Here is a 15,828-nt window from a genome sequence, read left to right as displayed (position 1 = left end):
TTTGCCAAGCGTGGCGTGAGCCCAGGGCTCAGCCACCCACCCTTCCTGTTGCACAGGCGACAGATTCCACAGGTGGATAAGTCGTGACACTTCTTCATCCTCAAACATGACTTCGTTGAGCTCCGCTTGTCACGCACAGACGCGTGACTTCTATGATGTATTTGCCTCGGCACTCACACCGTGCAATTATGGGATTACCCTGCAGCCTGTTTTTAAATAAGAGTTAGAATGTTTTGTTGTTGTAATGTTATGACACGGGATTAAGGGCAGAGGAGACACCACCCTCGCTGCACGCGAGGGTTGTACGGTACTGTATGTGTGCACATGCAAAGCTCAATGTGTGCATGTTCATGCAACCCTTTAGTTGGGAGTGCACGTGGATCACGGGGTTATTTTGAATGTTCAGCAAAGACGCGGAAACACAGAAGTACAGGACAACAGTGGATGTTGCCGCACTGCCCTCTCCTACTCCCATGTAGCCCCGATGCCTCATGAGGACACTTGTACAATGGTTGTCTAAGCACTACCAAGGCTCAAACTTATTTAGCTTCTGAGATCGGGCACCCTTTGAGGTATTTGGTCATTGGCAGCGTTTAATGTCGCGCTAATAAATTAGTTTTTAGCCAGGTATAAATAATGTTTTTCAAGATATGTATTTAAAAAGAAACAAACACATGTGCATTTAGTTCTTATCAAAACATAAACTTAGTTAATGAAAAGGAAGATAATGTACCTACAGGAGATTTTTGCTATAATTATATGTTACATGCTATAAATCAGAAATAGTGACAAAAATTAGAACAGAGTGCAAAGAAGCACGGAGAGATGCACGCTTGCCATTATACCGAGACAAAAAAAATGATGATGGTTGTGGAAAATTGAAGTAACAATATAAATAAGCAGCCAATACACCTTCACATATCTGCACCTCCACATTCAAATATAGAGAAAGTATGTTTCACAAATTCCATCGACCAAAATACCTTCTGAGAGTGCACAATTTCAGCAGCACTGGTTCATACACAAGCGAACTGGATACCGGTTTTGACATGCAGTGTCTCATCAGCACTCAATGCTGATGAACTTCGAGATGTGTCCAGGCAAGGACCCTCTCGAGATATGGGCCCAGTTCGACACAACACCGTACAATAAATAACACATTCCTTAGGGAGGGAGCTGGTAGGAACGTTGGGTTGCTCGGTCAATGGCCAGGGTCAACGGCGGCGTGGTGTATTCCGCAAATATGCCCGACTGTGAGGGCGGGCACAAGCCGGCGTGAGTAGGTTAAACGTTGAGTTTTAAAGGGCACCACGGGGTGACCAGCCCCTCCCCACCCAGCCCCACCCCTCCCATCCCCACCCAGCCCCACCAAGCCCCTCCCTACCCTGCCCCTCACCACCCTCCACACCCAGCCCCTCCCCACCCTCCCCTCCCAGCCCCTTCCTCCCCACCCAGCCCTTCCTTGCACGACGAACGGACACAATAATTCCCTGTGGGCTGGTGGAGCCAGGAGGTTCCTACCAGTGAAACAAAATTATAATGAGCGTTGTGATTATTGTTGTGTGCTGCGGATAACGTGGCCTGCAGCATACTCCCTCCATGTCTCTGCAGTTATTTTGGAATGCTGCAAACATGTTTTTGCAATGTCCTGTTAATGTGTTAAGGGAATAGAATAAATGCGAATTTATTTTATCCCGTCTAACTTTCAGTGAGCCAGGTTCATAGTCACTTACCACTTGAATGAATGCTATGAAATTATAGATGCAATGAATCATCAAATAATACATTGTTTAAACGCATGCCTGTACAGGTCACCATACAGCAATGGGGATTGCCTGTACGCAGATAATAGCAGGGTACGGCTATTTTATTGCACGCAAACGTACAGGAGGTACAAGAACAATCTGCATGCATTATAATGTACGTTGATTACCATATGAATAGCTCAACCGGCAACGGATACCCATTGTAATTTACATCCCCCCCGTTCGCACGCGAAGGGCTCACAAGTGACGCCATCACATCTACCCCTCGATTTAAGGAACGAGACAGGAGCTAGTTGCAACAGCTAGTTGTAATTACTGGCAAAACGTCGTACTCAGATTGTAAATGTTGTGGATTTGCTCTCCAACACGTCGGTGTGCTGAACTAGTAACAAATTGGCACGTTCTGTTTACGTGACAAACCTTACTAATTGGCTGTGTCGGGTGGTGGCGGGTTTAACAATACATTTAGATTTACGTGATCTAACCCCCCAAAAATATACATTATTGATGATACAGTGTGTTAAAAGGGCTGTAAGGATATCAGATTAGATCCAAGCAACTCTTTGTAATTAAATATCCGAGTATTCTATGTCATGGATTTGCGTGAGTATAATGGGGTGGAACGATGGTACTGTGGTTAGCGTACGACTGCGCTTTGAATCTGATGACCTGTAAATTGATTCCCGGTCACGGCTTAAAAAAATGTGATGCAGAGACGTGAGCTTCTTCCAGAACCAGTCAGGGTGGGTTTGTGAAGCATGTAAAGAAGAAGAAACTCCCATGACAACACAGCTTGAGTAGACCCCTATATTTGAAGCTTTCGTGACTGCAAATATTCATACTCTTAGTTTTTTCGGTAAAGTCACGTAGGTAAAAAATGAAATTAAAATGAATATTTTATTTTTATTAATTTTAATTTCATTTTTTACCTACGTGACTTTACCGAAAAAACTAAGAGTATAGACCCCTATAGCCAGCAGCTGATTCACACAGAACCATATACTATGATTACTTTATGAATATCAATAGATACACTCGCTGATTTGTGTGCCTGTTTTAGTAATTTCTTTGCTTGTGCCGAAACAAATGTTGAATGCAAATTTTCTCAGACGCCGAAGCTGAGTCAATAACCACGTGGGTCCCTCGAGAAATATATCGGCAGCCATTGCTCCATTGTGATGACACGTGACACTGCGGCAAGGACATTATCATCCTGGCCCCGCCAACAGCTCCTTCGGGATGGCCCCACGGCGTTGCCAGCTTTGATATGTCAAACCCCATTGAATCGCTCGCTCTGAATAATGCACTTGAAAGGGCGATTTTTTTAAACATGCGCTCTTTGCACAGACACACACCACACACACACATGGATCTTTGTGATATTGGATCGTAGTGAACTAACCTACAAGGGCGGTGAAAAACAATACAGCACATTAATGATTGACTGCTGCCACCGTTCCAAATTAATGTTCTACCCTTTCTATTATAGAAGTACCATGATGCATATTATAGAAATACCCCTATCATCACCCCTACCCCGATCACCACCCCTCCTTAACCACTCCCCACTGTTCTCCGAACTGTCGCCATAACTACTACACAACAAACACCACCATTTTTAACAACAACAACCCAACTCTTCATGATCTAAATTGTGGTAATTGTATACATTTCTTAATTGTACATTTGCAATGTATTATTGTTGTACTATGCATCCTTTTAAATAGACGTAATTGGTTGTTGTTGCTGTTGTTAGAGCGATACTGTCGAGAAACATCTAAGGCTATGCTTTCCCCGGTTGCCTGGGAGAAAAGTTGCCTCAGTCATTGCCCAAATGATTGCCCGTGGCGCCCTTGAGATCCATTGTTCACTGGCCCTTCATGAATCTAGAACACATTCCTGTGGAGGGAGCTGGTAGGAACGTTGGGTTGCTCGGTCAATTGCCAGGGTCAACGGCGGCGTGGCGTATTCCGCAAATATGCCCGACTGTGAGGGTGGGCACAAGCTGGCGTGAGTAGGTTAAACGTTGAGTTTTATAAGGGCACCACGGGGTGACCAGCCCCTCCCCACCCAGCCCCACCCCCCACCCAGCCCCACTCTCCTCACACAGCCCCTCCCCACCCAGCCCCTCCCCACCCAGCCCCTCCCCACCCTCCCCACCCAGCCCCTCCCCACCCTCCCCTCCCCATCCTCCCCTCCCCACCCAGCCCCTCCCTCCCCACCCAGCCCCTCCCTGCACGACGGACGGACGGACACAATAATCCTCTGTGGGCTGGTGTCAAATGATGCCCCATGACAAGTGGCGAGAGCCAAACGCAAGGCCCCCTGGGGGCAGGACCCCTCGGCGTTTTCGTGGAAAAGGAGATGCGGTGAAATGAAAACCACAATTGGGGCCGCTGCCCCTCCTTGTTCTCTAATTCATGAACCTACCAGGCCGACGCCGGAAGCCAGTTGACCAGTCGCCGCCCGGCAACACTGGTGCCATCGGTTGAGGGTGAAACGATGACAAATAAGTAACATTTAAAAACAAACTTTTTTAAAGACACACTTTTATGAAATGTACTAGTAATGGAAGAACTCCACGACTCCAGGAAGTGGCCCCGAAGCTTGCCATAACGTAAGGGACCGTGGCCAATTACAGCCAACGTCAGTTGCCCGTGGACAATTAGACTCAAGCTGTGAAACATAACATATCTAAGACAATGTTTACAAATATATGTTTTATGATAGAATATAGTATTGTCACCAGTATGACATAAGTATACCAAGTCTGCAGACGATACCCCATTGGGAAGTGGGTTAGAATTGAGTTACAAGATTTGAGGATACAATAACGACAACAACAACGACAACAACAACAGACAGAGTGAGTTAAAAGAAAGCGTGTAAAAAAGAAGAGGCTTTGAGTATTGTTTGTTTAGATGTTCAAACACCAAAGAGAGGCATGTATAGCGAGGCATAAAGTCTGCCTACTGGGTGCTTGAACATCTTCACGCTCAATCTTGATTTGAAGCTTTCTTGACTGCAGGAATCCATACTCTTTTTTTCCGGTAAAGTCACGTAGGTAGAAATAAAATAAAATATATCACGACGTTTCGAACGCAACAGAAGCGTCCGTCTTCAGGCCTGTTGCGTTCGAAACGTCGTGATTTATTTTATTTTATTTCTACCTACGTGACTTTATCGAAATAACCATAGCGTATCTTCACACTCGTATTATTGCCGGGAAGGGAAAACGCCTATCCTTCATAATAAGGGTTTTTGGGTTAGATCGCTTAAGTATAAATGTGTCGTAACCCTCCACCACCCGACACAGCCAATTAGTAAGGGATTTGTCACGTAAACAAAACGCCAATTAGTTACTACTTCAGCCTACGGATATGTTGGAGAGTAAATCCACAACATTTACAATTTGAGTATTACAACGTTTCGCTTGTAATTACATCCGGCATCATCGGGCGATTTGCCATAACTGTGAAGCAATCCACCCCTGCTTCCGGTCCTATCCTTCTTTCATCCTTTCCGAAGCCGGCAAAAAGGCTCCCATTGATATGAGCATGGAGTGTTATCCTCGAGTAAATTGGACGGAGCTAATAAACTGGGAACATCTGCGGCCTTTTTGAAGCGTCATTTCCCTGAGAGCGGACGAAACCGGGAGGGTCGGATATCCCTCGACCGGCGTGTCTCTGCGTAGACTCATCACGCCGTCCCTGTCCGGACAAGACCGTTAATCCCCGTTTGGAAGCTGTCCCATGGCCCGAGGCCAAGGAGACTTTGAACCCACTGGCTAATTTCTAGACCGAGGTAAGAGGGCCCAGGTTAGGCAGCGTATACCAGTTAAACGCGCAGTAGGCTTTCGCGACCAAAATCATCCATAATAGAGGTTTTATAGGTTAGATTGCGTTGTGGCCGAAACGTCGTGAGAATTATTTTATTATGTTTTATTTTTATTATTTTATTACTTCCCTTCTACGTGACTTTACCGAAATAAGCAAGAAGATGAATCCCTGCAGTCACGAAAGCTTTAAATCGAAATATATAAATGTGTCGTTAAAACCGCCACCACCCGACACAGCCAACTAGTAAGGGTTGTCGCGTAAACAGAACGTGGCCAATTCGTCACGAGTACAGCACTAGTGTGTAGTGTATAGTAGTGTAGTGTATAGTGTAGTGTATAGTAGTGTAGTGTATAGTAGTGTATAGTGTAGTGTATAGTAGTGTAGTGTATAGTAGTGTAGTGTATAGTAGTGTAGTGTATAGTAGTGTATAGTGTAGTGTATAGTAGTGTAGTGTATAGTAGTGTAGTGTATAGTAGTGTAGTGTATAGTGTAGTGTATTGTGTAGTGTATAGTGTAGTGTACTAGTACAGCACACCGGTGTGTTGGAGAGCCAAGCCACAACATTTACAATCTGAGTACGACGTTTCGGCAGTAATTACAACTATCTTCATCAGTTGTAATTACGACACATTTATATATTCACGTTGCCCGCGGCGTGCTCTGCGTCAGTCGATATGAAACGACGCTCGGTTTTTAACATCTTCCTGTGTCGGGGGGGGGGCAGCCAAAGTGCACAGACAGTTTTCAGAAAGTGAGAGAAGCTATTTCCTCTATACCAGTGTGGAAGGATCTCTTTACGGCATGTCAACACTGGCTGTTCATCAGATTTAGCTTCTGCCATATAAATATGGAATTTACACCACCGATTTAGGGTTATTGGTGGTGGAGCACTTTGGCTTATTTTTGTTACTTATTTTAAATCCAGTTACACAACTCTGCTAAGATGTTGAATAGTCACACCTACAAGAAGTTTAAGAGTCACGGCTACAGCAGACATGAGACCAACTCTGTTTTTTTTTGCTTGTAAGCCTCTCAATCGTAGGGCCTTGCGTGGTACCGGGCAAGTTGTCTTATGAGGCAACATTCAAAGCCACCAACTTTTGACCTTGGATAAACTGGGACCGTAGGGACAAAATCCTCATTAATTTCCACTCTTTCTGAATGGTAACACAAAAAAAACCCCTTCATGTACAGACACGGTGGTCCCAGGTGTCTTGTGGTGCCCAATTAATTAACCCCGAACATTTTAGTTTTTTTTCATATTCACTTAAAGTTTTAAACCTTAATTTTTTAAATTACATTAAGTTGTAGAGAGTTCAATGGAGGGGTCACAAGACATATGGACCATCGTGTACAACACCCTATCCGTGGCTATCAAATCACATGGAATTATCTGCTATTGTTAAAAAAAATTTGAATAGAGAACATTCAAATTCTTGGAAAAAGCATTTGGTACACACTTTGGGTTATTTTGACAGGAATGTAATCTGTGAAGTACAGAAAGAGAAATGCCTTTTAAACTTCCGTTTTTGTTTGTACGTATTTTGTCTGTTCCTCTTTTATCCAACCGTGGTACTTTCAAATCGTGCACGATGCAATTATTTATTTGTTATTTTATTTCACCTTTATCAGATTCTCGTGTTGTTACTGCTGCTGCTACTGCTGTGTTGATTGGTGAGGATAAACGAAGCTACAAATTAAATATTGGTGTACACAAAAGCGTCAATCTCGAATAATGTTGTCGAATCAGTAATATAAACTTACAGGAAGGCAGCAGCAGCAACGTCGTCATTATGTTATTACGCGCTTTTATTTAACTCATTCTGTCTGTTGTTGTCGTATCCTCAAATCTTGTAACTCAATTTTAACCCACTTCCCAATGTGGTATCGACTGCAAACTTGGTATACTTATGTCATACTGATGACAATACCATATTCTATCATATAAATTTAAAAATAAAATATTTTTAAACATTGTTTTTACACGCTTTCTATTAACTCACTCTGTTGTTGTATCCTCAAATCTTGTAACTCAATTTTAACCCACTTCCCAATGTGGTATCGACTGCAAACTTGGTATACGTATGTCATACTGGTGACAATACTATATTCTCTCATTAAAAATAAAAATAGATATTTTGAAACATTATTTTTTACATGTTATGTTTCGGGCTTGGGTCTAATTGTCCACGGTCAGCTGACGTTGGCTGTAATTGTCCACGGTCTCTTACGTCGTGGCAAGCTTCGGGGCCACTTCCTGGACTCGTGGAGTTCTTCCATTACACTACTAATAAGGTACATTTCATTAAAGCGTGTTTTTTTAAACTTTTTTTTAATATTACTTTTTTATTGTCACAAACGATTTTCACACCAATGCTCAACAGTCACATAGCTCGTTGATTTATTGATTTAAACCCCCCGAATAAACTTGTCCAAATTTCCATCAAGTTTTACAATTTCGGAGGGCACCTGCAGTGCACAGCGCAAAGCTACACGAAGCAAACGTGCAACAACGTGTCACCACCTCTCCACATCTTTGCGGTGAACTCACCACGAGAAAACTGAACGGGAGCACCGATGGGGACGCGGGTTGCACGGGGGTCCATGCTTAGTTCGAGCGCGTTCCTCCCTTGGTGCACAAATCTTGTGGCTTCCACGAGGGCTCACGGCTCGTGGTGGTGGTGTGATGGCTTCCTGTGTGCAATGTGATTCTAACACGTGCATCCCCCCCCCCACCCGGATGTTGAAATCTGTCCTTACCACCGCAGAAATCGACAGCGCAGTGTAAGAACCACCTCCCTTAACGCAATCCTGCAGAGGGAGATGGTAGGAACATTGGGTTGGCCAGAGTCAACAGCGGCGTGGTGTATTCCGCAAATATGCCCGACTGAGGGCGGGCACAAGCCGGCGTGAGTAGGTTAAACGTTGAGTTTTATAAGGGCACCACGGGGTGACCAGCCTCTTCCCACCCTCCGCACCCAGCCCCTCCCCACCCTCCTCACCCAGCCCCTCCCCACCCTCCCCTCTCCACCCAGCCCCACCCCTCCCATTTTTGGATGCACGACGGACGGACGGACGGACACAATAATTCCCTGTGGGCTGATGGAACCAGGTGGTTCCTACCAATATTAACAATGCTTCCTCGTAATGTTGGGAGAAGTGCGAAAGTGATTGATTACTGCAAGGCCATCCCCAGGCAGAATCTGAATCTTTATTTAGACGGAGGAACCCAGGATACAGGAACTCTGTGAATAATAAATAATGTAAATCTGTTAAACACAAACATTGTGCTTCTTAAATGGCTTACACTTATTTACAGGATAAACAAAAAACAATCTTGTATTACACAATCAGTTGTATGAAATCACCACAATTCCTGAAGACTGTATATAAAGGAACATTTGTTACCATCTTAGTTAAACTGGCATGGTCCTTATCCAGATCAAATAGTTCATCAATCAACAGAAAAATGTGGCGTGTCGCTGCATTAGGAATATTTTACTAGCGTAGACAGTGTTGTTCACAAAATACAAAATTATGAATGTGGATTGCAAAGCACGTGAAGTTATCAGCAGTGTGAGGTTTAAGAGCTGTGATGAACATACACTGAGCGTTGCCTTTGTACGTTACGTCAGAAACACACTTGATACAATGCTCCAAAGGAAATGCATCAGTTGTCAATTAGAACGGTTCCGCACCTCTGATTGGCACGGTTGGTTACGTACGGTGCGAAAGAAGTTCAACATACATACATACAAGATTGCATTAATCATATGAGTAACCTTAGTGGCACATAGTTGATATCTTGAATTAACTTGTTGGACTAGAATTGTTGTGAAGGGGTCTCGGGAAATTTCCAGCTGTGCAGGATCACCGAGTTAGATGTCATCGTAAAAAAAAATAGGCAAGAGTTATTCGATATCTGTGAATATTTTGAACGACGAGACCAAGCAGGCAAAGTTCAACTGTCTCAAGAGGTGTCAAAACAACCCTTTTATACCAGTTTAACACCTAGTAAGCTTTCGCGACCAATATTATCCATAATATAGTGTGTTTTTTGGGTTAGATCTCGTAAATATAAATGTGTCGTTAAACCCGCCACCATCCGACACAGCCAGTGAGTGAGGTTTGTCACGTAAACAGAACATGCCAATTCGTCACTAGGTTAGCACACCTGTGCTAATTAGTTACAAATCGAGTAAATTTTCGTGGGTTTACTCTCCAACACACCGGTGCGCTGAAACTCGTAACTAATTGGCATGTTTTGTCTACGTGACACACCAATACTAATTGGCTTTGTCGGGTGACGGCTGCTTTAACGACACATTACACGACGCATTTATGTTCACGCGATATTTCATGCCGGCTGGATTCGAACCCATCTCAATCATTTCAGATGAACATGTCACGCTGTCTGATCTTTTGGCATTAAGTGACCAGGATGGCAAAGCCCCAGTACGAAGAAGACCTTTTCAGGATTCGCTTTCATTCCGACATCAATTCTGCTGTGTTGGGAACACAATTTCCTTTTGACGTAACGGAAGCAGTTCGCTACGCACGTGGTTGAATTGCATACCTCCCAACCCATACGGGTTTACCACGTATTCTCGTGCAGGGAAATTGAGATTTCATGGTCCATACGGCGTTCGGCCGTTTCAATACGAGCAATTTATTTTCGCTATTTGTTTGTGTGTCTCTCCTTGTGATGGGACTTTGTAGGATAAACGTTGAGATTTATAGGGGCGACCGATAAGGTTTGAATTGGTCGGTAATAAGGTGGGGCACTGATAAGGGGTTGACAGGTATGGTATTGAGTCTAATTTCACTTCTCTTTCACATTTGTCCCAAACCACTAATAGAACAACAAGTGGGTGGGGGAGGGGGAAAGGCATTCATCTCTGTGGGTGGCTGTGACTCAGCGTTGTAGATTATACATACATAAGGTTGGGTGACGGTCACCTGCATTGTACAAATATTTAAAGTAGTTAGAAACTGCAACGGGATCTTGCCAGTTACGCAATGAAATTTTCAGACCGTGACGAGGATTACTCAGGATTAGTGGGGCGGATATGTCTGTACGTGTGTCATAGACGTGGGTATGTCTGTACGTGTGTCATAGACGTGGGTATGTCTGTACGTGTGTCATAGACGTGGGTATGTCTGTACGTGTGTCATAGACGTGGGTATGTCTGTATGTGTACGTGTGTCATAGACGTGGGTATGTCTGTACGTGTGTCATAGACGTGGGTATGTCTGTATGTGTACGTGTGTCATAGACGTGGGTATGTCTGTACGTGTGTCATAGACGTGGGTATGTCTGTACGTGTGTCATAGACGTGGGTATGTCTGTACGTGTACGTGTGTCATAGACGTGGGGAGCGGTGGTGTAGCGGTTAGCGCGCTGCGCTACCAACCCCGGAGACCCGAGTTCGATTCCGGCTCACGACCAACACCAGCGACGATTATCTGAACCGGGACTGGGCCTCCCCTAGGTCGGCTCAGCCTCAAATGAGAACCTGGTGCGGTGTGTAAACATTGCCACTGGGGAGACAAAGGCGGCCGGGCGTGACGCTGGCCACCCACCCCCCTCGTGTGCCGTGCCGGCCTTCATAGGTGCTACTCGCTAAAAGCACTTGCCCCAACAGACTGTTACAGGCTGTACACAAATATGGTCAGCAAATCTGTAGCCCTGATCCTTAGGGTGAGTGATCTGATCGCCATTCTCCCTCTTAATGATGCTAATGGCGAGGTGGTGCAAGTGACTTGTTGATGATGTTATGTATGTCTATAATAAGTGAACGTATTTCGCACCGTACGTATTGAGCCGTGCTATTCATTCAGCGAATCGCAAACGCCAGTGAAAGATTCCCAAGAGCTCTCTGAACATCAGAGCAAAAATTGTAAAATAAAAAAACCTCCCTCATTTTCAGGCCTTGCAGACGACGAGACACCTGTGGAGGGACTTTCCACACTCTAGATGTGAAGCTTTCGTGACTGCAAGGATTCATACTCTTATGTTTTTTTTCGGTAAAGTCACGTAGGTAAAAAATAAATAATAAAATATTAATAATATAAATAATAATAGAACACAAGTCTCCGTCATCAGGTGGGACCGTCACAACTAAATTTTACTGTATCAATCTTTATTTTATTATTTATTTTTACCTACGTGACTTTACCGAAACAACCTAGGAGGACTTTCGACACTTTGAATCGTGAGCTGGTGGGTACAACCGCAGCTTCACCGGCGAATTGTTAAATGTTGTTGCTTCGCTCTCTCCAACAACGCACTAATTGGCACGTGTTGTTTACGTGATACACCTTACTGTCGGGTGGTGGCGGGGTTAACGACACATTTTTATTTACGCAATCAAACCCGGCCTCCTCCCCCCACGAAAAAAAACTTTTATTATGGATAATATTGGTGGCGAAAGCAGCCGCGTTAAACTGCCAACCATCTTATGCTAGCTGATGATGTGGTAATTGCTGAACTGTAATGAGAACGATTTGGCCACGTAACCAGCATCCACAGAGAGAGAGAGAGGTGTGGTAAATTGCGAGTAGAGCGAAAGGATGGGCTGATGTGGTTCAGAAGCACTTGAATCTGAGTGGCACTGGTGGTGTCAAGTTCGGCCTCAAAGCAGAAGGAAAGTAAAGGTAGCTTCTGCGCAGTTGGTGGCAATTGCTCCCTCGCAACAACGAGACGTGGACGCGTGGTGGATGCTGACAGCAACACAAACCACAGCTTGCTGGCAGAGGTGTGGACTCGAGTCATGTGACTTGGACTCGAGTCAGACTCGAGTCATGAATTTGATGACTTGCGACTCGACTTGGACTTGCATAACAATGACGTTGTCCCACCTATGAGATGTGGACTCGAGTCATGTGACTTGGACTCGAGTCAGACTCGAGTCATGAATTTGATGACTTGCGACTCGACTTGGACTTGCATAACAATGACTTTGTCCCACCTCTGCTTGCTGGTAGACACAATGAACGGCACGAGCGGTGCATCTGCCAGTCATCTCGGACAGTTTATCCCATGACACCTGGGTGTCACGTGACCTTCCAAGAAACCTTTGGAGAATTACGTTGCGTTTGTTGTGTGTTGGTAAATAGTAATATAGTGGTTAGGGGCCGTCCATAAATGACGTCACGCACCTAGGGGGGGGGGGGGTCAGACATTTGTGACGATGTGTGACGAAGGGGGGGGGGGAGTTTGAGAAATGTGACGTCAATCAAAATGCGCAACTTTATAAATAAATATAGACAACACGTTCTACTTAATTAAATAGACTTTTTAATACATGTTTTCTCCTACAACATCAGAGTGCAGCGCCACATTAAATACGCACTACAATGACAATAGTTTAAAGCGATTTGAAGCATGTTTAATATTTTTTTTGGGGGGGGGGCAGAGCTTTGTGACGTCACATTTGAGGGGGGGGGGGTCTGACTTTTTGTGACGCCGTGTGACGATTAGGGAGGGGGGGTGGGTCAAAAATCGTCCAAAATCGCGTGACGTCATTTATGGACGGCCCCTTAATAGGTGCTCGTTAACAGCACTTTCCCCAAACAAGTCTTTTCAGATGCAACGGCGGGGTACTATTTGTGTTGGCTGTAGCTCAAGATTATAAGCACACGCAAAGCGCACACAGACAGAGATCAACTCCCCTGCAATTTCACATTCGATTCGCCCGTGCCCTCGGGCATCCGTGACTCCGAGCACTGACGATGAATGACAATAGACACGATCGTGATGTGACGTTCGCATTAGCACAAGGTTAGCTGATGCGGTTAGCTCACGATTAAACCATATAATGAATAAAAACACGGCGTCTTTACACTCAGTAAGTTATCTTATATAACAGGTTTTTTTTGTTCTTGTTGTTTAAATGGGAACCAACGTGCATATTTGGGAGCAACGTTTCAATCAGATTTTGTTTTTCATTACAGGAAGTACAAACACAGCAGTAAGTAGAATCATTAGACCGTGACATTTGCTAATTTGTATAATTGGTAATTATAATTCAAGTTGTCACATGTTACTGTACAGTAGACGCCCTCTTACCGAGCATGCCTGTTAACGACTAATCGCTTAACGACGGGCATCCAACGAGCCCATTGTGTAGTGTATAGTAGTGTATAGTGTCGTGTGTGTGTAGTGTAGTATGTGTAGTGTATAGTGTAGTGTATAGTAGTGTAGTGTATAGTGTAGTGTATAGTAGTGTAGTGTATAGTGTAGTGTATAGTGTATTGTAGTGTAGTGTATAGTGTAGTGTATAGTGTAGTGTATAGTAGTGTAGGGTATAGTAGTGTAGTATATAGTGTAGTATGTGTAGTGTATAGTAGTGTAGTGTATAGTGTAGTATATAGTGTAGTATGTGTAGTGTATAGTGTAGTGTATAGTAGTGTAGTGTATAGTAGTGTAGTATATAGTTTAGTATGTGTAGTGTATAGTAGTGTAATGTATAGTAGTTTAGTGTATAGCAGTGTAGTGTATAGTGTAGTATGTGTAGTGTAAAGTAGTGTAGTGTATAGTGTAGTGTATAGTAGTGTAGTGTATAGTAGTGTAGTGTATAGTGTAGTGTATAGTAGTGTAGTGTATAGTGTAGTGTATAGTAGTGTAGTGTATAGTGTATAGTAGTGTAGGGTATAGTAGTGTAGTGTATAGTGTAGTGTATAGTAGTGGAGTGTATAGTGTAGTGTATAGTGTAGTGTATAGTAGTGTAGAATATAGTAGTGTGGTGTATAGTGTAGTGTATAGTAGTGTAGAGTATAGTAGTGTAGTGTATAGTAGTGTAGTGTATAGTGTATAGTAGTGTAGGGTATAGTAGTGTAGTGTATAGTGTAGTGTATAGTAGTGGAGTGTATAGTGTAGTGCATAGTGTAGAATATAGTAGTGTAGTGTATAGTGTAGTGTATAGTAGTGTATAGTAGTGTAGAGTATAGTAGTGTAGTGTATAGTAGTGTAGTGTATAGTGTAGTGTATAGTAGTGTAGAGTATAGTAGTGTAGTGTATAGTGTAGTGTATAGTAGTGTATAGTGTAGTGTATAGTAGTGTAGTGCCTCCAAAGAGCCCAATGTGTTCGCTTACCAACCGTTCCCCTGTGAACAACGGGCTGTTGTGGGTACAGTAAATATTAATTAATCCATCGATTAACCATGTTTATTTTAATATTATGTGTTTATAATGCTGTTACTATCTTTATGTATGAATGTACATTGTTTAAATATTAGAAACTACGTTTTTTGGGTGAAAAGTGGTCACTTTCGAATTTATCGGAACGAATTAAGCCGTTAACGTGTTTCTTTTACTCGCTGAACGACCGGTTTAGTGGAACCAATCACCGTCGTTAAGAGGGGTCCTACTGTATTCTGAAAGTTTACATTAATTACAGAGACAGTAATGGACTGACAGTAATGACTGAAGTTAATTGTAACCGTGGGGTGTTTTTTTTATGCCCATTCCAGTTGCTGAGTTGGCAGATTGACCTCGCTGTTTTTGGGAACATTTTACAGGGTGCTTAAACATAATGTTAACACTTATATGGGACTGTGGTTTTAATGGAAAAGAACGGATAATACGCCATAACATGATAACAAATGTATGTTTAATAGCTTTAAAAAAGTCAAAGAGTTCACCATCATTGTCAACGCGTGCCTGGAATCTTCTTCAGGTGGTCTCCAGAGGTCGGAGGCAGACCATTTTTCGTGGTATTATTGCAATTTCTCGGAAGTGTTAACATTTATTTGAAGCACCCTGTATTTGCACCAATTTCCAGATGAAGCTCACTTGGTTAGTTCATTTCGGGTACAAGACCCGTGGAACCAGGCAGCTATTAAATCTTGATTTGAAGCTTTCGTGACTGCAGGAATCCATACTCTTTGGTTCTTTCGGTAAAGTCAAGTGGTTAGAAAATTATCTTTCATTTATCTTCCATTTTCTATCTACGTGACTTTACCGAAAGAACCAAAGAGTACAGGCAGCTATTGTTCAATGGCAAGTGCCTTACCCGGAAAGGGAGTTCTTCCAGTGACTGCATTTCACAAACATGAACTGATAGTTTGACACGCAGGAGGCTTTCGTGATCGGTATCATCCATAATACAGGTTTTTTTGGGGGTTAAATCGCGTAAATATGAATTTGTCGTTAAACCCGTCACCACCTGGGCGGCAACCAGATTTGTACCTGCCGCCTGATGATGCCGGTTGCAATTACT

The sequence above is a fragment of the Lampetra planeri genome, chromosome 37 (genome assembly GCF_965212315.1).
Source record: "Lampetra planeri chromosome 37, kcLamPlan1.2.h2, whole genome shotgun sequence".
In the NCBI taxonomy this organism is placed as follows: Eukaryota; Metazoa; Chordata; class Hyperoartia; order Petromyzontiformes; family Petromyzontidae; genus Lampetra; species Lampetra planeri.
Note: the sequence above shows the minus strand (reverse complement) of the source record.